The 22676-nt window shown below is 42.9% G+C and overlaps 1 protein-coding gene across 1 annotated transcript in view; it reads right to left on the bottom strand.

Annotated features, from left to right (window-relative positions):
* LOC118415520 (E3 ubiquitin-protein ligase PDZRN3-B-like) overlaps window positions 1-22676 on the bottom strand; it is a gene marked incomplete in the record, with an annotated part of 82387 nt that overhangs the window by 28152 nt on the left and 31559 nt on the right.

Below are 22676 nucleotides of genomic sequence, written 5' to 3'. Positions count from 1 at the left end.
TTTCTTTATTTTTATAGATTTTGAAGACATTGCTATGAGAAATAGTTCAGGTCTGAAAAAGTTCATTTTGGAGTTCGAGATTCAGAATGCAGGTCCCAGACAGAGGGAAGCTGAGCTGAGACAGCCCTATCTACTCTGATATCTACTGTGTAATCAGACTCTGCTACTGAATACCCTCCCCCATGGGCCCAGACCTGTACAACATGGTGGTACACATGGAAGACAGCAAATGTCCTGTTCTTGTAAACTTTCAACAAAATTTCCATTCCAGTTAACTGGTTCATCTCAAAACCAGCCAACATCCTTTGGCTACAACTCTGTACAACCTTGACCCAACACATCTTCTAGGACTAGGAGGGTTTCCAACATGTACTCTGGCTTCTTTCCCTTTCACCTCCTAGCCCAGCCTTTTTCTAAGCCCTGGCCCAGGCTCCCAGCAGGGGAGCCTGTCTGGGGCTCCCCTACACAACATTACCCTGATGTCTTCATCCCAAATATATCTATCCACAGACTACCATAAGCTAACAAGTATGCACCATGCGATTCATCACTACCAAACTGAGTAAAGGAACTCCTCATAAACAGATAGCATGCAATGTCATTGGTGCTAGGAGTTGGCAAGCCTGCAGATATGAAATGGTCATAACATCATGTACAAATAATGTGTTGTGTAACATTGTAAATTGGCTATACATGCAGCTGTTGGGAGACGAGGGTAAAGTGTCTAAATATATCACAATAGCTGTGGTCCATATGGTTGAATTCAATGATCCAATCAACCTCTCCAGGCTGGTGCTTTTCTTCAAAGACACGCTTTGAATGAAAACCTGCTTAGAGCTGTGAACTTGACAATGTAAATAAACAAGTGATGCACACTTCAGTGCTCACACATTGGCTGAAGCATATAAACACTTCCGGCAGGAGTCTTGTGTTAGATGCAACAATGATGTGCGATATGATCGCGGGACAACGCCAGAGACTCTACATCAACAGTGTCTAAATCTGGAATACTGAGCAACCACTGCAGAATTACCTGGGAAACGCTGCAGGCCATGTGGTTTGTGTTCTTCGCAAGTTTTCACCACAAGAAACCGACTAAGACCTTACATCCCTTCCTCAAAGGCTTCTAGTCTTATCTGCATTAGTCAAGAGGGAGAAAGAGGAATAAACAACATCGAAACCAAACAAACAAACTTGTCCAGAAATTAAAAAGTGACCCCACAAATCCCTTCCTGGGGAGGTAAAACAGGTTTGCTTTGTCTGTTGTTAAACAAGTGCTCTGACAACTTGCTGGTGCATTTTTCTGTGACGTCTTACTGTTTATATATACCCTGTATTGGCAGGAGATATTTTCACGAGTGGATACTAGGAAACCTTGTTAGCACTGGGTGCCTGTCCACTGTGGGGCCCCAGAGGAGAGGAAGCCACCAGATTAGGCAGAAGGAGAGGTTGAAAGAGGCAGCCGCACTACTGGCCAGCTGATTGATGTTGTACAGAGGGTAATGCTCCCTAACAACAGCCCTCCAAAATACTTGACCCGAATTTCGCTCCACTGTTTCGTGTGGAGTGTTTTCAACAGAAAACCTGCAGGGCCTCTACAATAGTGAGCAACTGACAAAATATGGTAGGATACTTTAGTTTTAGCGTCTCCCTCATTGAAAAAAATATACCGTGGCATGCCGTTTTGTGACTTTATCACGAATGTATACAGTTTTGGTAGAATTTAAAAGCTTTTCCCAGCTTACAGCATCTAGTGCCAAGAAAACACTCATTTAGTCCAAGCGTGAAATCAAAATAGCTGGTAAAAGCAGGGAACAGGCTGCCTGCTGGTGCTCTTTAAGAATGCTTAAGTTGGTCACTTCAAAGGAAAGCCCATGTTAGGTACAAAAACAACTGTCGTCGAAGTAGGAAAAATCCCGGGTTCAGCAAAAATTCTTTCATCTGCTGATCCATGAAGTATTTAAACTTTACACTTGTATCAGGCAAAACAGTAGTCGGGAGCCCCGTAATCCTCAGTGATTATAGATCAAAGAAGAGACCTCGTCATCGAAGGACACTGAAAACCTGCTCAAACAGCGATCACCTGTACGTCCTGAACAAATGTGCCTACTGATCCATGTGGTATTTCAACTTCAAGGCACAGGTAATTTCAGGTTTAAACTGGTTCCAGCACAAAAACGTTGTTTAACTCAATTTGATCCGACTCAAGTCACCTGCCATTAAGGTTGAGTCTCCAAAAGACACAGAATACCACACATGAAGGGAAAACGATTTCCACTTAAGAGTTTTGAGATATTGTGCGATTATAGCTAACACTTCCCAAAGCCTTATTCAAACTTAAACGGCAATATTCTGGTATAAAACGTCTAGCACTGTCAGCTGCCAGCAGTTTCTAGAGCTCAATCCCACGTGGGCACGGGCGATGTGGTGGGAACATCAAAGAATGGATCAAGGAAGCTGGTAATTATGGGAATTACAGGGCCGCAGAGGACGTACGGACAAAGAAGCCTGGGTCTTCCGGCCTTTTAAGGTGCATGTGGTAGAAAATCAAGCCCCATCTTCAACTGCTAGGGAGCATGAAAGTTCCTTGCTAATTACCTGATCAAATATCTGTACAAGAATTTTTTCTGAATGGGGCGATTTAAAGCACTGAGGAATCAATAATTGGAAGGGTTGGGACATCTTTTGTTCTTCCCTGAGAAATGTTTAAGGAAGGCCTTGCGGGAATTGGGATGGGCCTGTGAAAAAAAAAGTGATGTGCGTGTAATCGTTCAATCATTTTCTGGGCTCCCTGTGTAAACCTTTGCTTCCTTCTCTGTATCTTAGAATTTTAGGAACTTTGTCACAAGTGATACAGGATGACTGGCACCCACCCATTATATTTCATATTATAAGAAGTTGCCTAACATTCATGATACATTTAAGTTATAGATTGTGAGCAATATTATTTATCTGCTTGCGCTCACAACCATAGATCATATTTTTCATTAATTAACAAAATCTCTAAGCCCCCACACCCCCTGGGATCACCCAATCAACCCCCACCCTCTAGAATCTCAGAGATTCAGCCACTAACAAACCCTATTGCATCTCAAGGGGAAAGGGTAATGCCAGGGATACCCCTGGATGATTCCTTACATAAATAGATATTTGGGGAATGAAAGGCAAAGCGGAACCCCTAATACTCTAATGGGGATTAGCGGGGAACCCCAAGCGGGCTTTTGCGATGTTTTACAGTAAACCTCTCCAAGCGTGTGAAAAGTTTACCAAGTGTCAGATCCTTCTGGTAAATGCTGTATTATGGCTAAGACAACACAGGAGAAAAGGGGGTGTCTTTCAATACCCTTGCATTAGCACCTTGAGTAACCCTTAGCTGGGCTCTACGTGCTCCTGCACTGTGCGGAGTCCTTTCCTATCCCCCCTGGGTCGGCACACATTTGCTTATGTTCTTGGACTATCCTTTCAGTGGTTTGAAAGAAACCTTATCTGGAAATGTCATCTGACCAAGGAAAACACACCTAATGAGTTACTTCAAGTTGCTGTAACAAAAGTCCAGTTTGATTATGATTAGGGCCAGTTCAAAGTTAACGGACTGGATGCTGGGAAAATGCTAATGAGTGGCGGCGCAGCGCTACCTGACAATGTTATCGGGTGAACAGCGGGAGTTTTGGGTCTCGGCTGCCGTTTCACACGAACACAGCGAGACACCCTGTCCATGAAAAGCCAGTATAAACATAATCCTCCCTCTGAAATCAACACCACTACAGATGTTCCTATGAACAAGGTATCTTAAAATAGCCACCAGAGGGTTACAGAGAACCTCTGGGGTTCCCAGGATCAATAATCTTTTGACTGAGTTAAGATATACTGGTCTATAGGGGCAAGAAAGAAAGGACAGGGGGACCTAACACAGGAAACTTTTGTTACACATGGAGTGTTGGGTAAGGACAGCCTTAGAAGTGATTAGTTGCCAAGTGTGAGCCAGAAAATCGTCCAAATAAACCTCCAGGATTCCTGTTCAATAAATATTTATCAACAGTCCGGCAGGAGCTACCATGGTTACCCCGAAAAAATGGCTAGGACTATTACAAGCACAACCAAAAATAAAGAGCAGAAAATGCTGGTGTGATGTCAAAAATAAATCAAGCTCCTGCACAAGTACCTCTCCATGTTCTCCTACATAGTTCAAACATACTTCAAATAGCGACCCAGTGATACCAGCTACTATGGCCTTTACTCCATGGCAGGCAGCCATCACGGGGATATCAAACAGCATGCTACACAGTATACACGCACACATCCAGACTAATCTCTCCCTGAACGTTTCTCAACATGAACCAACTTGCTACTGTAACAAAGGAACTGTATCTACGCAAATGATATATGGCAGAACAATATCAACCTTTGTGACTAGTTAAGTAAATAGTTCTGACGTTTAGAAACACAAGGTTGGGTCACTGATGAAAACTTATATATGACCCAGGCTAACTGTTAATGCTAGAATTTAAATGAAGTGGTGTCCATACGTACGCTTAAAATCATAAAATCCATGTTGGCAAGCCCTCCAGAAGTCTGTCAGAGAGCCGTATAGGGAAACCTTCCCCCTGGCTGGAGTGTCCCAGTCTGTCCAGTGAGCGAGCGGCACTATTTACTCAGTACTGCTACATACTTGTTCCAAGTACACCAGGGGGAAAGTGCGGGATGACAGAAGGGGTCACGTTGGAAGGTCTCATCACTCTCTCCAAGTAAAATCCTGGGGCAGGTCCTCCTCACAGGCAGATGAGAAAGTTCAGCAGGGATTGAGAGGGTGCTTGCTGTCACAAGCGGCAGAAACTCTGGCACAGACAAGAGCTCCCAGGGGAAAGTGCAACAGGCTGTAATTACTCCAACAAAGGCCTCCCACCAGGCAGCATTGCACAGGCACACACTTTCCAGACTGGTGCAGGGGGGACTGGGAGAGGAGGGGGCACATCCAGTGGCTTGTGCTGTTTTAAGCAGATTAACATGATTTTACCATCTGGCTCTGCTTACAAATGCATGACTCTCAAAGGCACAAAGGACCATGGGTAAATTATGCAAAATTGCCACTACCTCATAGGCTCTCAACAAATAAGGGTGTCCCAGCTGGCCTTAAAGGTACATTACAGAATGTCTTGTAATTCAGAGGTTAAAAGGTTTCAAAATGTTTTCCTTTACAGTAAACTGCAGCCTTTGAGGGGTGGCAAAAAGCAGCAGGTGACGATAAGCAAAATTCTGCCCAAGAACAAATAAGGATACTTTACATGAGCGGCACATTTGAAAGAGGCCGGGTAACCGGAGGAGGATGGCTGGCGGTGCCTTACACAGCCTAAGATCATTGTTCTATTGCATGTTAACAAGTCTTTTCAATCAACCACTCTCCAGTGTGCCTTATCTGATGAAGTTCCAAATGTTACACAAAGCTTTACAGCCACCAAAGTCTTGTTTGTGAAACAAACTTGCGAAGACGTCTGCCGTAATCTCCACGTGGGTCAGGCTCCCGCTGAGCTTTATCGCCTCCCGTCTACAAAGCTGATACGCTGCGCCGAGCGAAGACTTCTTCTCGGGAACTCAGCACACACGCAAACGTCTTAATAAGAGCGGAGCGATCGCAAGTGCTTCCTGTTTTGCCTGCTTCACTCGTGTTTACCCTCGGCAACCCGCCAGCAAACACCTGAGTAAGAAACAGCACAAACATCCAACTTCCGCAGCGCCGCTTTATCAACAGTCACGTATAGAGACACCTGATTATCCCGCTATTAAAACGGCTTTGTGTATAAACAGGCGGGGTTGATACTGTGTACCAGTTATTCAGAATCGTCGAGGATAGCTAGAGTGTGGGGATTGCAAACAGAAGGGGTCATTTTCCCAGCCAATAACTATCCCTAAACTTCTCTATAAATCAGTCACTCAGACAGTGTGCTGACAAGATTATGAACGGGACGTCTACCATGTCCAGTTAAGACTCTTCCAGTCTCCTTGTCAACAAGTGTGCCTCATCGCTTCCGGTTCTTCTGTCTTCCTGCCATGAATTTTCTAATTAAGTTTGCTCCTGACAGCTCCTTGAATAGAACCCCATATTTATTCTATTTCTTGAGGTGTCTTTAACCTCCTTAAACATCCGTTGTCCCCACAAACTGTCATATACTTCCTGAGTATATCCTTCAACAACAGCTGGAATAGAAGACCTGCTATGCCACTTGTCACCTATATCTGGTAGGGCTGATACATGCGGTATACTGGTCATGTATCTGGTTAGCATTGATCTTATTGGTCTAGTACTCTGCGGTTTTAACAAGGACAACATCCAATAACCTGCACAGCATGGATAATAACAGTTTTAGATCATCCAATTCCTTCTTCCTGTTGTCAAAGGCATCAATATTGCTCTGGAATTGGATTCAAACCAAGTTGCAAGGATTCAGCCGCTGTGGGTCCATATTTGCAAGCTGTGAACAATTAAAACCCTTTCATCTGACATGCCTTGGGTTACTCTCTTTACTTACCGCACGTGTGCCCTTATAGGAAATGGGAACTCCGTATTATTAAGGAGGGAAAACCAAAACAAGCTGGATATCCTTGTGGAGGACAGCCAAATTAGATGTTGAATCGCTGGACTGTTTACCAAACATTCTACTATTCATACGCAAAATTTGTCTCTACACAAAAATACGAGGTACAACATCCGTGAAAAAAATTGAATTTTTGGGTATCGTTGACACAGGTGTCGTTTAGTTATTTTCTAAATGTGTACCTTTGTAGAAAATGTCAGAAATTAAGGATGATGTTTTTATAAGACAGGATACGACAGGCATAGTGAAGGTGGAAAATTGCAATCCAAGCACTGACACCTTGACTGTTTTGCCACAAACACAGCAGGTTGCTGACATCCTCCAGAAGGTGATGTTGCAATGTTGTCATGAATTTGAAGCTCATTATCTATAGAGATGGGGTGGAATATCCCACTGTCGTGCGGACCACACGCATTCAGGTTACAATTTTTACTTCCGTCAAACACAAATCTTTCTGCCTCAACATACACCAGTCAAAACAAACCATCACTCCTAGACAGTTAAAATCCACTCAGAAAGTGTTCTGGTTTCAAGTTGCTCCTTTGTACTCCTATCTCCCATAGGTCCAAATCTGGACTACTTGCAAGGATTCATTAATTTACCTTGAAATTGTATCACACCTGGTCATTGACAGGTGTGTAGTCATGAATGCGTAACCACTGCGTCTGTTGTCAACAGGGAGACAGAATTAGCACAGACATTGTGGTTTGTCGCTTCATTAAACTTGACCTGACAAGTCCACAGCCAGGAGTGTTACTGACAAACTTTATCTCTTTAGTCAAAGCTATGCTTGCAATTTCTTAAACATTCTTTTAAACTATGCTTGCTCAAGACATAAATCTTTGTCAACCTGAGGTAGTGATATATCTACAGATTATCTTTAGCACCCTTAAATTGAGCCCTATGCCTATAGCAAGGTAAGGTTATTTACCAAGGTAACTACACTTATTAAACTGCAGTATTTTACATAACTGTCTAATAACCAGCAATCACTCACACCTATAACAAAAGTCTCCTTGTGAAGAACCAAATGATGAAACTAATGGACTTAGTCTTATTGACTCTGACATCAAAGAACAATTTTCCGCTTTGTCGCCTACAAAGTCCAGCTGGCTTTAGTGGCCTGAATACCATCTCCAACATTGTCAGAAGGAGGCCATAAGGAATGCAAAGTTACAAAGCCAAACTATACAAATGTTTTAATGACTTACTACTGAGACGCACTCCTTTTGAGTCATTTGGCACAATGTTCAAAGTCTACAAAGGGACAATGGCACAACAAAGTCATGATGGTGAAAGATGTCAAACATTGAAGTTTTTGGAGGATTAGGTAGAATAGAAATGTCTAAATTGAATGTTTTTCTAATCTACACAGGAAAAACATTGGAAAAGATGTTTGACCACTTGTTGGGACAATAAAATAAGGGGACAATGGCATAATGCTGAAAGACATAGAACATAACAGGTGTTTGCTGCATTCCCAGCATTGGTAGCAAGTACAGTACAAATAGTTTCCCCAATAACTTGTAGAGTGCTTTTTCATGCAGTTGTATTGACTGTGACTATGAAAAGGGACAGAGAGAATGGTCACAATAGATAGGTTACATGTACTGTGTTTATACATTGGTAACACAAAAGACAGCTACTTAGTGAAGTCATGCATTTGTGTTGCCTGCAAGGAAGAAATTTCTCATTTGAACTGTAAGAATAGGTGAAGTGCTTTTAAGGACTTGATAAAGGCAAACAGTCCATGTCGAAAGAAGAGCACCTGAGAGAAAATGATTTTTTTCTCATTTTGCAACAACAAGGAACCTTTAAAGTGACGACATTAATGCATATAAGCATGTGTGTATGAAATGTGTTTAACTCTAGGAGTCAAAGGAGATTTCTCAGCTGACCAGACTTTCAGACACAACAGTAGGTTGCTAGATTGCCTCAGGAAGTGTGCATTATTACATGGCATGTCTGACACATACATGACTGTGCATGAAGTGATGTAATTGTCCGAGAGGAAACTATTATAACAGCAGTGGCCTCTGCGTTCCTCAGGTGCAGGAGGCAAAATGATAGACGTAACTCTGCGACTGTAGCCGGAAATTGCGGCCTGTGCGTTACGTCAGTGCTTCACGCAATTGCATCGAATGGACTTGACAAACGTCTTTCCTTACCAGAGGACAACTTCAAAACAAACAAGAAGTGCTTCTGGCTTCTGTTCCCAGGCCTAATTTGATATTGTTGAAGATTTGTAAACATTGTTCCAGAAGAGCAGCCGGAAAGGTTCAAAAGGCTGATACTGTACAAATCAGTGGGAAAATTGTCAGATTTCAAGTACTTTGGCAATTCGTGTTATCCTTGAGACCCCTGGAAAAATAAATAAGACACCTGATCAGGTTGGGGCATTGTGCAATCAAGGAGACAAAGAATAAGCTGCTGTATTGATACCTTGTGAAGTGAAAAGTCGGTGGGGCAAGTTAAACAATGGGCAGCTACTGGAATAATAGGCGGGCGGCAAGTTCTAACAAGTAGGACTCTCTCCTGGCTGTAACTCAACATACTGGCAAAGGATACACAGAGAGGAACATAAACATTCAACACAGATTACAGTTTGGCTCCCAACCTCAAATAAATAAGGAGAAGTGGGGGTGACTTTGAACAGTGGGGCGTGTGTGAGTGACAGTTGTAACAAGAATGAACTACATATGGCAGTCCATGTAAGCATAGATTCTTATCGCCGCAAACGTGATATCACGTACAGTATACTGAATGCTATCACTCCTGTGCAGCGCCTTATTTGACCAGTCGTTCTTTTGACTCCTGGCCAGGGAAAAAGTGCTCTCCATTAGACAGCTTGTCAGACATGGGAGGTGAACAAGATAACATAGAAACCTTTAACCAACATTGTCAGCATTAGCATTGTTTGAACTGTTCGATCAATAAGTTCAAGTCCCACACAGTCAGTAAAATGAAAAAGCATGTCTGCACTCCTGATAGCCCTTTGCAAATAACTGAAGACAGGGATGGAGATACAGCAGGTTTTGCCAACATCAACTGTCAATACTTCCGTGGGAATCAATGTTACAGCTGATCTGTCTGTATCCCGCCCAGGTCATGACCTTGAAGTTTCTTTAATGGTGGACTTAAATGAGAAACTATTGGATCCTCAGCTGTGTTGTAGCGTACACCTTACCCCCCTGTTTACAGAAGACACTTCCCTCAGACAGAAACACCAATCCTTTCAAGACCATCAGTCAAGGGGGGGTCTAGAACGACTTTCACCTGTGGTTGGCACTCTTTACACGGTTGTGCTCCATTTGAATTGCGGGCAGTTAGCCCACAGAACAGACAATGGCAGGTATGTGCAACATGTGCCAAATGCAGTGGCATTCTTTGTGCTGGCAGCGGTATGTTTTAGCAACTTGAAAATGGGGACTGGACCACCGCAGAACCGGCTTGGCACAGGGTTAGCTCAGGAGGGGGGAATCTGTTTTGTACCTATCTACACATATTTACCAAACCTATCCCAATGTCTAGACTACGTCTGCAGAGTGTTAGCTTTGCAACCCACTCTGCCAGATAAAACGGCCACGATATACTGCATGTCTGCCCTCAACCAACTTTCTGAAATGGACGCTCCGACTAGGCGAGGCATGTGATGAAGGGGTCAGCCTGTGACCCTGTGTCAAAGGTCAAGTGCCAGAGATCAAGGTACAAGAAAGACATGTTTGTGGACACTCTGAAAAAAAGGAAGCCCAATCCATTACATCCACAAGTCAACTGTCTAGAGTACAATGGGTGCACTAACGAACGTGGCAGGTGTCTAACGGTCAGCAAAACAAACCATTTTTCCATTTTGCCACTGTGGCTTACCAGATGACGGTAATTTCAAATTTAAGTGGAAAACATAAACAAACACCTGCACGTTTGTCCTATGGCCAGGTAAGTAAGAAATAATGAGCATAAACTCTAAAATGATTGCTAACCACTACTTTTTTTTCACAAAACCACCTCTTGGAATATACATTACAAAGGCCAAAAACTTATTTTCTACATTATTTCAACATAAAATAACAGCAGAATGAAGATATAAGAACAGAGGGTTAACCACACAGAGGTAGAGTGACCTTGGTCCTTGACAAGTGGTCAGCTGCCCAATGATGAATGACCCCTAATTGTAGGCAATGACTTGTAGTGTGCACAGCACTGTCCTGTGCAAACTTCCTCCCACAATCTTGGAAGGAGGTAATGTCTTAAGTGTGTGGTATACCACTACAGCCCTTACTATATACACCTTGTTGAAAAAGGTCCTTGGGGATGTATCTAAAATAGCAGCATATCAAGAGGGATCATGTATGTTTTTGTACCCATTGACTTGGAATCAAGCCTTTTTTATGGACAACATGTATATGTACTTGAGCTATGTTCACTCTAATACTTTTAATACAGTACAGTCTTATAGCCACCATAAAACATTTTACAATGAGTAGCTTTATCTAGACACTGGTATATGACCTGCTCACAATGGCAAGTGGTTCACCCCTTAGCTTTTTAAGTGTGTGAATCACACAAACACCTGCGCCAGGAAACACCTTGAAGTGTTGTGATGACCCAGAAGACTTGCTTAAGTAGTTCTTTAGGGCCGGAAATTTTGTTATGGCTGTCCGGAATCAACACCTCACAAATCAGAAGGGCCTATCTGTCATCGCACAATGTTTTCATCAAGGTTGTGCAGTTTGATATACAAGTTTGGAGGTATTCTGTCCACACTTGTGGTTTACCAATGTACATGCTACTTAGACAGCTAATGAATGTTCAGAAGTACTTGTACAAGTGTTACATACAGTACAACCCATGTCAAAGCTACGCTAGTGCCTTTCTGCTAGCTCATCAAATTTTAGTCTCATAGCAGCGAAATGGGGCCATTGACCGGATAAGATTAGCCTTACTACATGTGTCTGCCCGTAGATTTATGAACCCTAAATAAAATATGTAAACTTTTGTGTTGTGGTCATTTGACAACTGTTCTAGCCACTATTAACAATATACTAGAGATGCGCAATAGCTATACCGGTACATTTGTCTGACAAGGGCAATATTTGTCAAATGGTTGTCTGTTTTCTGGGGGCTTCTCAAATTGGACGCATCACTAGCTGGGTCCACAACGATGGAGTTTCCCACCAATATCAATTGAAATATTTTGATTGGAAACGTTGAGGAGTAGCCAGGGTAATTATCTATCCTTTTAAAGAGCCCAGAGTAATTGCGTGGGAAAAGAAACCTATCTTCAAGTATGTTATTCAGCCTCTGTCATCTGAGGGACATTGCAGATCCACATAAAGAGTTTGGATTCATTCTTGAGTGCCCAATATGTCACAGGAACAATGAGCAACATGTGATTCCAACAAGAAAGGGGATCCTTGAGAGGGAGTTAAATTGAGCTATTCTTTATCAGGCATGCCTGCCCCTGGGCTGTGGGGTCTGCCCTGTGTAATACAAGATTTTGTCTGGCACTAATTGCTTCACCTACTTTACCTGTAACAGAAGGGGCTCAGTGCAGTAAAATCACTTATACATGTATGTATTTAATTTATGTTATAAACTTGAGTTCACAAGTATAACATACTATTTAGGAAGTGAATTTGTCAGTTATGAATTAAAATGATATCTACTTAATTTTCAAACCTGACACTGAAAACACAGCATTAAAAAGAACCTGAGGCTTAAATCGATGCAGTTTCCTCCATGCCTGCCAGGTGGCAGCACATTATACCTGACAGGTATTTCCCTGCACTACAAACGGGACAATAACTTTCCCAATAGACTGATGCAAAATGTAAAATTGGCTTTCTGATAGAGGGGACAAGTCCTTTTCTTCTACCTTTTTATAATTGCCTATTCAGGTGGCAAAAATGCCTCACATATTTCCCCAACTACTATCAAAGGCATCAGGAACACCCTATCACCTTTTGAAGTGCTTCAGGCAGAATAAGCTTCTGATTAGTTTGTCTGCATACAAGCAAGGTAGATCTTTATCTGCCTTATCCCTCCTCCCATCACTGGGACAACACACAAGCCTCACAGGTGCCTTGTTTCATCTTCTAACAAGAAAAGATGCCTTCTGTTGTGATAATTGTCCTGCCAGGGGACAAGGAAGAGGCTAAACAATACTAACAAGCCCAGAAACAGACACCTCTCTGGAGATAACGCGTGGGCTTGCCTTTGAAAACGACTTGTTTGTGATGACAATAAAGTAATCCTCTTCAGCCACATTTCAACCTTTTAAGGGACACAAAGCAAAGAGAGTCTGCCTGTTTTTCTGTGCTTTTAAGGGTGGTCTCTTTGGTTGTCTTTGTCCTTAATGCATCTTTACACGAATTGTCAAAACAAGATAAATTTCCCACAGATGTCATACCTGTCTGATTTATGAACGCCTAACACCTGGATGGAGGGTCACATCTGTGTATTACAAGCACAGGGTGCCACAATGACGCAGATTCCTGCCTGCCTACAAAAGCTTGTAGCCCTGACCCTTGTGGGCAGGGTACTTTGGTTTTTTCACTCCATTCAGCAGCATCCTATGCAACATTTCTCCTCATTGCTATAGGACAGTAGGATAACTCAAGTAAAACAAAACTCTAAAGTGATCCCTGAAGGAAAATGCATTCATCAATTGATTGTTTCCCACAATAGAAATTTCCTCCCAGGCCCTTCTACTCCCAGTTATCCATGGCCAGACTAATATATCAGCTTTTGGGAGGTTTCCGGCACAAAATTCAATTTCCTACAGAGAAGCTGTGTTACAAATTTCCCCCTAGTCCTGAGGTACAAAGGTTAGTGTGGTGGGCGTGGCTACAGGTATTCCCAACCACATATTACATCCTGTGTTGTCGTTAATTATTTTGGTGTTAGAAATTGTGTGTCAGTGTAGATAGGTCGGGTGGGACTTATTGGAACAGGTAACCTAAAAGTTTCACATCTGTCATTCCTGGCATCAATAATAAGAATCCTCGTAAAAACAAAATGTGAAATGAAAGCGACAAACATTTCCCTGTTTTCTCTCGATGTAAAGGCAAACCATTTTACTTGACAGATATTATTGCGTGCCACATTTTAGGACAGCTTAACAATTGATGTTATGCCATGACAGGTGACTTTGTACTTGTTATTGCATAAGGTGTGTGCTAACATTTACGAACTCATAATGGCGAAGGTAAAGCCTTTAATGATCACCCAGGTCATGAACGGCGGGTGCCCCGGTCGCGACCCCGTGTCTCCTGTCCACCAGACAAAGGCACACACCTTTGTACAGGTGTGCCCAGGTGACAGCAGACAAACGTTGTCTCTCACCTGTCGGGCGTGTGAGCCGAGCAGGGAAGATGGATGACCGAGAAGATTGCGGGTAACCCCTGCCCCCCTCCCGATGCTTAACAAACATCGCTGCCACATTCCACCTGGACCGCAGGCAGGTGTGTGGGACAAAGGGACCCTTTCAGTGAAAGTGGGAAAGTGCGATACAGAATCTGACTGGCCGGAGCAGGCAAACAATGCTGGCACACCTCTGCCCACGTGCCTGCTACAACCTGTGTGGAGGCCGCAAACAAGGAAGAGTAATGCGCTGGGGAAAAAAGGGCGAAAACAAACAGACATTACTCCCCGACTTTGTTTTTAACACACCAAACAGTTGTCAAGGCATGAATCACTTCCAAGTGAAATAAATCCCACCATAATGACAACTGCAAATATTCTGCCAAAGCTTGTCCCATTGAGACCTCTAAATCTCCTCTTCATCCTGACACCAGTGACGAAAAACATCTTTGCAGGGCAAACCTGTCAGGAAATAACAGAAACAATGACACAAAGGAGCAGGTTTGTCATCTCTGGAAATGTAGTGAAGGGCACGAGTAAAAAAACTTCGCTAAGGCAGTTCGGAGGGGAAGAAGATGACAAGTCTGACCTATTCTACAGACAGTGACCAGACACAGAGATGTTGTATCGTTTTCTCCTAATGCAAGCCATTCCGCAAACAAAAAGCAGCCTACAGCTGCTCGGGCAGCACCAAAGTCCTTGTGTTTACCTAAACAAAGGCGGTTAGTAACCCGCTGGGTCTGGTTCGAGATGAGAGATGGGTTTCAACACCCAATTCTGGATGGATGGATGGTCAGATGGATGGTTCCACTCACAATGCCAAAATCAACACCAAACACAAACCAAACATCCCTCAACTGTGAAATTCATGTCTTCCACAAAGCTAAGCACCAACTGTCTGATTGAGCTGTCAATCACTACCATCGGCAATGGCAGCTTTGGAGCACCAGTTGGATGATGAAATTCCGAAATGTGCCCATTTACGGCAGCCCTAGTGGGACCTGTTTCTGTCTTTTGTGCCTGCACTAAACCTGAGGAGAAACCATCAGAACGGCTCCGCGTGAGCCAGCTGGTTAGGATCCATCCTCAACCAGCCCCTGTTGGTCACAGAAAGCCTTTAATCAGCCAAGAGTCCATGTTAGCCATAAGAGACAAGGCTGAAATATAACACATGGCACATTTACAGGACATCCCTTCAGTCATCCCTGCACTAGGAAACAACACCTGATATCCCCAGCACAACTATTGAATAGATTAGACAAAATCCATGGAAACTCAGACACCTTAACAGACAATTTCCCCCAACCTCCATTCTTTAAAGGATTTGAAACCAATATAACACCTCGGCTCAGTGCTGGAGACACCTGCAGTTTGTCTCCTGAAGAAGCTTCTCAGACGAACCCATCAATCCTAACCAATTAGCAGGGACAAGAGTGATTCTTCCCAACCATGAGCCAGCCACATGACAGATGAAAGTCACTAACAACATTGGGAAATTTATGGCTGGAACAACACGGGATTTAGACTGCAAATAATTGTACAATTTTACATGCATCCATCACCCCTCTTTTATTCCCACACACCAGAATAACAAATATGTTTTCATCTCTGTAAGACAGCCTCTGAAAGGCTGACAACTTCATAGGATAAATCATTGAAAATTTGATGACTTTCTGAGCTAAATAATCAGATTTTAAGCTAAAAGTAATCCCTTTAGCAATGAGCATATTTGTCTTTCTTTCAAACAAATCAAATTTCTATGTGGCAGCAAAAACACGTGACAGTCATTAAAACGTAATGATGAAAATTTACAACATTGACATTTCACATGTTCGGGTGAGTGCTTGCTCAGTGGAAGAATGGTTGCCCTTAGATCATGTGCAAGGCATGTGAAATGTCAGAAGAGAAGATAACTAACTGATGGGCAAGTCCTAGAGACCATAACCATTGACAAAGAGAAGTTGTAAAACTATCCCTTAGTGATTGCAATTTCCTTTGATCTCCTGCAACAGTATGGTTTTAGCTTACTCCGGATCAGGAGTGGGGTGGTGCCCTTGGCAACGCAAAAAGCTTTGGTTAAGTAGACTCTTTGTCGGAGCAAAGCCCCTGGTTTTCTCCCAGTGATGGGTGCCTCCTGACTGATATGTTCCAGAAAAAGCAAATTGTCACTTGAGAAAAGAAAGTCACCAACAACAGTTTACTTTGATTTCCACATGAGGAGCACACGCCCTACCCCCAGTGGTCAGCAGCTCGGGGCTTTGATGTGCGGCTGCAAGAACAACTGGCTCTGGACAAAATTCCCTCACACAAATTTGGCACCAGGAAATTTGGGGTCCCTTTGTGCGGCTCCTGCTTGCACCTCTTTTATCTCCCCTTTTGCAGACTTGCCGGTCCAAAACGGCAGCGGGTGTGGAGGAAGAAAGGGAGCCTACATGTAAACAGTTTACTTTGCTCCACAGTTGATCTGGTGCTGTACAAAAAGGCCACTCATCCTCAACGTTTGAAGCTACCGAGGGTAACAGAGATGGCCCAACAAAAATAAGGTCAGCTCAAAGACTGCACACAAACACATCGGGGCCTGTACTGGAATCAGGAAAACTTCATGCAACTGATAATCTAACCTATAAAATATGCATAGCTGCAGGTGAACACTTTTGGAATGTCCCATTTGGCTACATTTACGAGATTCTCATCAATTGAACAAATAGCCTATTACTGCTATAGCGATGGTATTTTTGGTGACATCATCTTCTTCGGTGAGAACTCTCGTTTTCTAATGTTTCCAGAACATAATTTCTATCATGCTTGCACAAGAACAATGGGAGAGAAGATCTGAAGATTTCTCCTTTCACAGGGAGTCTCGTAAAATGTGTCAAGTACATGATTTCACAATGGCAGTTTGATGATGACGATAAATCTTGTTAAAGATGCTAACCTTCCACAGTTCATCTTTGTGGGAAAAGCACATACTAAGGAAATAGGTCAACCCCAGAACACATGGTTACAAGATAGGTTTGGGATTTCAATAATAGAGGAACACAGGAATAGCTTGATAACATAATCAGCCAAATGTAGCTATGGAGGAAAAATTCCTCAACTTAATTGAATACCATATTTCTCCTCACAGTAGTCTGCGGCAACACCTCATAATGATATCATGCTTTCTTCTATAAAAAGTAAACCTTCAAATAAAGGGATCAAAGATATTGCAGTTTGACTAAACAAAGCTTTGACCCTCTCAAAAAACTCCTTCATATCCTAGTACTTTTTTTGCTGCATATCTGAATGGAGATTTGGTCAAAGAAACGTTACTGATTTCTATCCACCTACCTCACTGCCACACACGTTTCCCATAGTGATGTACTTGACAGGTGAAGAGGAGAGGAAAAGAAGGTCTCTCAAGATGTTGTGCAAACAGCAAGGTTCTTGGAAGGGAAGTGGATGGAATGTCTCAAGACCAGGCCGGCACACTTAGGCAAAGGATGCGTGACAAAAACGCTAGAAGCCTGTCTGTCGTGCATGCACTTGATGCCTCCTCAACCGCATGTCATGTGGTTAGTGTCCCTACCCACTTCTGGGTTTTGTTCCTGGGCGACTGACTTTACTCCTATTCTCCCTGGAGACTTGCCATGCTAAACAGATACCACAGTTCCTGGTCTCGCTTGGTTAACTACACACCATAATGAGATTTCTATTGATGAGACTTGTGCCTCTCAACTTTCACTTGCTTTTTAATTGCGGGTAAGTCAACAGTGTAATTGGGGAAAACTTTTATCACAGACAGCACCTTGGGCGCTTCTGAGACTATGTCTGCCGAAAATTTAGATGCGATTTGTGGCAAAACAGATTTTAATTGATGAATCTGTAAGTGCTTGAGGATGCCATCCATCACGAGCTGTCATGTCCCTGGCTGATCTAATTCAATTGGACAATAGGATTCCCCAGCGAAGATTCCCCGTCCCATTGATATGGGGTAGAGCGGCGCTTATCGCTGGTCCCAACCATCGTCGGATAGGATTCCGGTAACAGGTAAACCCGGAGTTCACTCACTCCATCACCCGCGTGTCACTCGACCCTGCGGGATTGCGGCAAAGGGTCAGCAATGGACCGGAGAATTCGCCCTGATCTCTTGATGCATAATTTTCATATCATCATGCGAGGGATCGTCTCAGTTAGTGGTCTCACTGGTAGGGAGAAGATAGCACTTAAAGGATGAATGCTGTCAGAGAGCGGCCAGAAATGCAGGAGGGGGTGGGGGGAGGGGGGCTCCTCCTCCCCTCACATTGGCAGGCATGGAGAGCCACATTACCTGCTAAACCTCTATAGCAGGTGTGGAGGGCTTTAAGTTTCCACCATGGATAATATCATTTGGGAAAGCAAACAAGTGATGGGAAGTGTTGGCTGACAGCACAAGACCTTTTGTTCAGTGTGGTTAGGTGGCAGCCTGGCGAACTGGTGACCCCTGAGGCCGAGGAACATCTTTCATCCACTGAAGCGTACAGACAAGTAGATGAGAGTTCTTCAGATGGGGATCATAGCGGCAAAGTTCAAAGGAGCTCAGCTGCCCTCATCATCAGGCATAGGAGGATCACTCCTATCTGTTTTCCTTGCTGCATGGCCACTGATAAGTCATGGCTAATTGAAGCTAATGCAGATTTTCACAGGAATTTGTTACCATCAATGGTGGCCATTTTCTTCCAAAGTAAAACTGTAATGCAGAAGTCTTCAATCTTCCTAGTAAAAGCTTTTAATTAAGGCAAATTTTCCTGTTCTAATGGTTATAAAAAGAAAGTTAGAAGCGCCTAAAAAGGAACAAGAGGGCAAAGCTAGTCTCCGAGTTTCAATGCATGACATTTATCTAAGAAAATATAATCTAATACCCTTTCTTAGACTTGATGCTCAGCCTGTGAACTTCTTTAGATAGTGTACCTTCATCTAATCATATTTGGGATGAGTGATAGAATTACGCTTCCCCAAAAGTAATGTGCATTGTATTGGGCACAATCATGTCTTGATGTAATGCTTCATCACTTTCTCTACAAACAAGTATCAAGTAGACATCATATAGGTTCTGCAACGAAAAGGAAACAATGGTAGATCAACCAAGTTGGTGCATCAAAGTCTAAAGAGATTTGGCAACTCAAATCTACCTCAGAAAGTGGTAACAAAATTATATACGGTATGTGTGTAAAAATGAAAGCACAAGTGCATTTCCCAACAGAAGCACGATATACCCCACGCCTGCACGACATGACAAAAATGATAAGCCACCAAGAATGGAAATGGGAAAAGACAGCACAGAAAGGGAGGCCACTGAGCTGCTAATTCTCTGTAATTGTGCTTTTTTGTTTGCGGGAGACAGACCATCGATCATGGTGACCTGCATGTCAGGCCGCTTGGATGTCCTCCTCAAAACCAACTGCCCTCTTTGACACCTGAAACCAACCAGCAGCCCCTCATCATCTCACCCCATTGCCTCAACAACTGCTACATCATACTGGCAGGAAAATCAAATTATGATTTGTAACAGATACAGGGGAGTGCCAAGCCATGACGGGTTGGTGTCTCCATGACCGATCTGTCAGACTAATTTGTCTGACAAACTTTCTCTTTACAGTCCCCTGTAAGTCAGGACATTTTCCTGATTGCTTTTCCTCAGAGAGATGCTGAGCGGATAGATTTAGACAAATTTCCATCAAAGCTCTGCCTACAATTTGCTGGGAAGACTGTAATGCGATTTCTGGCGAGCTCTTGTCACAGAAATGATGGATGACCTCCAGATAGATCAAGGGCAAATTGAATTATTAATAAAAAATGCCCTATCTTGTATTATAGTGAGATCTGGCCAGCCTAACTCTCCATTTATCATCGCCATTATTCCATTATTGCGACAGGACTCAAGCCGGGACGTGGGACAAATGTAGCACAAAGGGATCCCAGTTCGCACTTGATCGTTCAAAACCGTTTACTGCAGCACCTATTAGGGCGGTATTTCCTAATTAGAGGATTGGCAGATGGAAAATGAACTTCAAACAAAGTCATAAGCGATCATGGAGGGGATTCGTCACACAATAGGCAGCGTGAGGATTACGGGGAATCGTGATTTGTTGGGAGTTTATTCATCATATGACAGGCTGGGCAACCCCTTTCTTTGACCAGTAGTTATCAGTATTCGGAAATGAGGGTGTCGGAAAAAGGGAAATTAAGAACAGGCTTTGCACATGGATGAGAGAAGAGTAAATAAGATGAAATAAAAGATAGCCATGCTAGTGATTATGAACCTATTATGGAGAAATGATAGTAAGAGAGATATGTGGGTAAAGTGATGGAAAAGGCATTGCCTATTCATAGCTTTCAGGGTTTGAGGAAGAGATAAAACGGCAGAGATGAAACCAGTCCAGATAGAGAAAGCCGATTATAAGAGGAATAAATGGGCTGCCCTACATTTCTATAGCCCATAGCCCCTGCACCATGAAACAAAATTGCCACAGCGTATGACAAATGGAAGATCCCAATTTAGGATTGAATACAACTGGGTGGCTGTACAGAAGTGCCTCCTTGTGATCTTTATCAGTACTGCAGTATTTACTATCAGTAGTCCAGGTCAAATCATCACAGGGGACAGGAATTGATTGCTCTCCCACAAAATTCCTTGCATACTGTATTTTCTTTGATCCATTGATGAAAACCACTTGTCTATTGCATGAAAAAAAACAGAGAAATTGTTTGCAGACCAGATCGTCAGAAGATGAAATATAACCCCCAGTATTAGTGGTAAGGTATATCTTTTTGTCAATGATCATTTCAGTAAATGTTGCTCTTGCCATCCAAAGACAATCTGCACTTTCCTATAAATTCATGAAATAATACCTAGCTGTGCTGGTAGCCATAAGGCACAAAGGAATGACAAACTCTAAATTCCCCTCTCCAAATTTTCCTTTCTGTGCAGCTAAAATTCCACATGTCAGAGATGAAAGCTGCCTGAAGCTGAGCTATTTCCCTCTCAATGGGCCACTTCAACATCTGCGATTCCTCACAGCATGAGTCGTGTGTTGCCTATTCCCAGCAGCAGCCCATGGAAATCCCAGCGCTGAAGGAGACCATGACTTCAGGGATAAAAACCAAAGTACGGAAGTGAGGAGTACAGAATTCCTGCCTTCCACTCCAATTAGCTGTACAGTCCATCACATGGCCAGGGCCTGTCTTGGCAAATTAAGGAAGGCTGCCTTGTCAAATCTTGGGGATTTGGGGCTTTAAACCTGAGCAGACATAGGCGCCAACCTACCGACTGTGAAAATCAGCTCCAAATCAGCGGACATTATGACTTTACACCTGTAGGATTTAGTTCATTTGGAATATCCTGGTCTAGGAAGTAGGAGTGGCCAGAGGAATTATGACATGTGCAGTCATAGTGTACACAGGCAAAATCTCTTCAACAGCTAGGTATTTTCAACAAGGCATTCCTAAGACTTCCTCAGCAACCAGTAGACGTACATAGACTATAGGAACATCACAAACTATAGGAACATCACCGTTGAAACCTTACGAATACTTTTGCAAGAAAAGCCACTATCAAACCTTACCTTTCCCCTAGCTATTGGTGCTGTCCTTGTACACTTGCAGTTATCAAAATACACCCTAAATAGGGTAATAACCATTGACAGCTCCTTGGATAAGCTCCAACTTGACCCAGCAGGCATAGCATCCTGTCTACTGCCAAAGTCAACACTGCACTAACCAGTGCCAAATGGCCTGGAGTTCAACAAATATTCTCAGTTTTTACTTACACCGTGAAGAGTTACCTAGCTTTAGAAACAAGCCGTAACCCCTTGGGTACGCTTTTCAGGAAGAGAAAGTGTACTCAAGACAAATCTAAACAGCAGTACTCAGGAAAACACTTGTACTGATGCCCCCCCCTCTGCCCCATCCTAGTAATAATGAACTCCAAATGTCTAGTACTAATACTACTATTACTCCCTAAACTAGCAAATCTTGAAAAATTCTGGAACATTTCATTTAAAAACTTGTGTTATGTAGCTAGTCAAATGTCAAACACCTAAAGTGATTTTAGAACTTGACAAAAACGTCTCTATCAGGCTCTAGGCCCTAGAGGAAAGACCTTGGCCTTGTAATAGTTTTAGTACTTGCTGCTACTGACAGCAACCGTATGTCAGAGTCATGCCTGTAAACATTTACCTGAACTCTTAATACATACAGACATACAACTCCAAACTCCACTATCCCATTATTTGGGGTTCAACATGAGTTATGGTATACTTGGACTTTGGAGGGCAACGGCATCTTGCCAACTGGCAATGTCCGATGGTTGCTATGGCAATGCATGGAGAAAGGTTAGCGTCAACACACACACGTACATACATACATACATGATACGGGAGGAAAATTCACTCCCTTTTTATTTCAGATTTGAGTTTGTATCTAAACCATACCCACACTAGCTTAGTTTCTATCACAGTGTTCACCAGTATTTTTCTGCAATGGTTACTCCCTCTGTCTACTAATATCATAAACAGACATTGTTGAAGTCGCTAGCTTTGAATGTGCTGAGTTGTTTCTGTATGGTCCCCCAGCTGTACTATGTCAAACCAACCAGTGTGAAATTACCACGGTTTGATTTTCCCAGATTGTCCCTAAAGCTTCCGCTCATACTGGACAACCTGATATCAAACTACCTTCTAAAATATTAACTGTAAATTCAGAGGA

This window comes from Branchiostoma floridae, chromosome 5, assembly GCF_000003815.2.
Source record: "Branchiostoma floridae strain S238N-H82 chromosome 5, Bfl_VNyyK, whole genome shotgun sequence".
Taxonomy (NCBI): domain Eukaryota; kingdom Metazoa; phylum Chordata; class Leptocardii; order Amphioxiformes; family Branchiostomatidae; genus Branchiostoma; species Branchiostoma floridae.
Note: the sequence above shows the minus strand (reverse complement) of the source record. Positions and strands in the feature narration are given on the sequence as shown.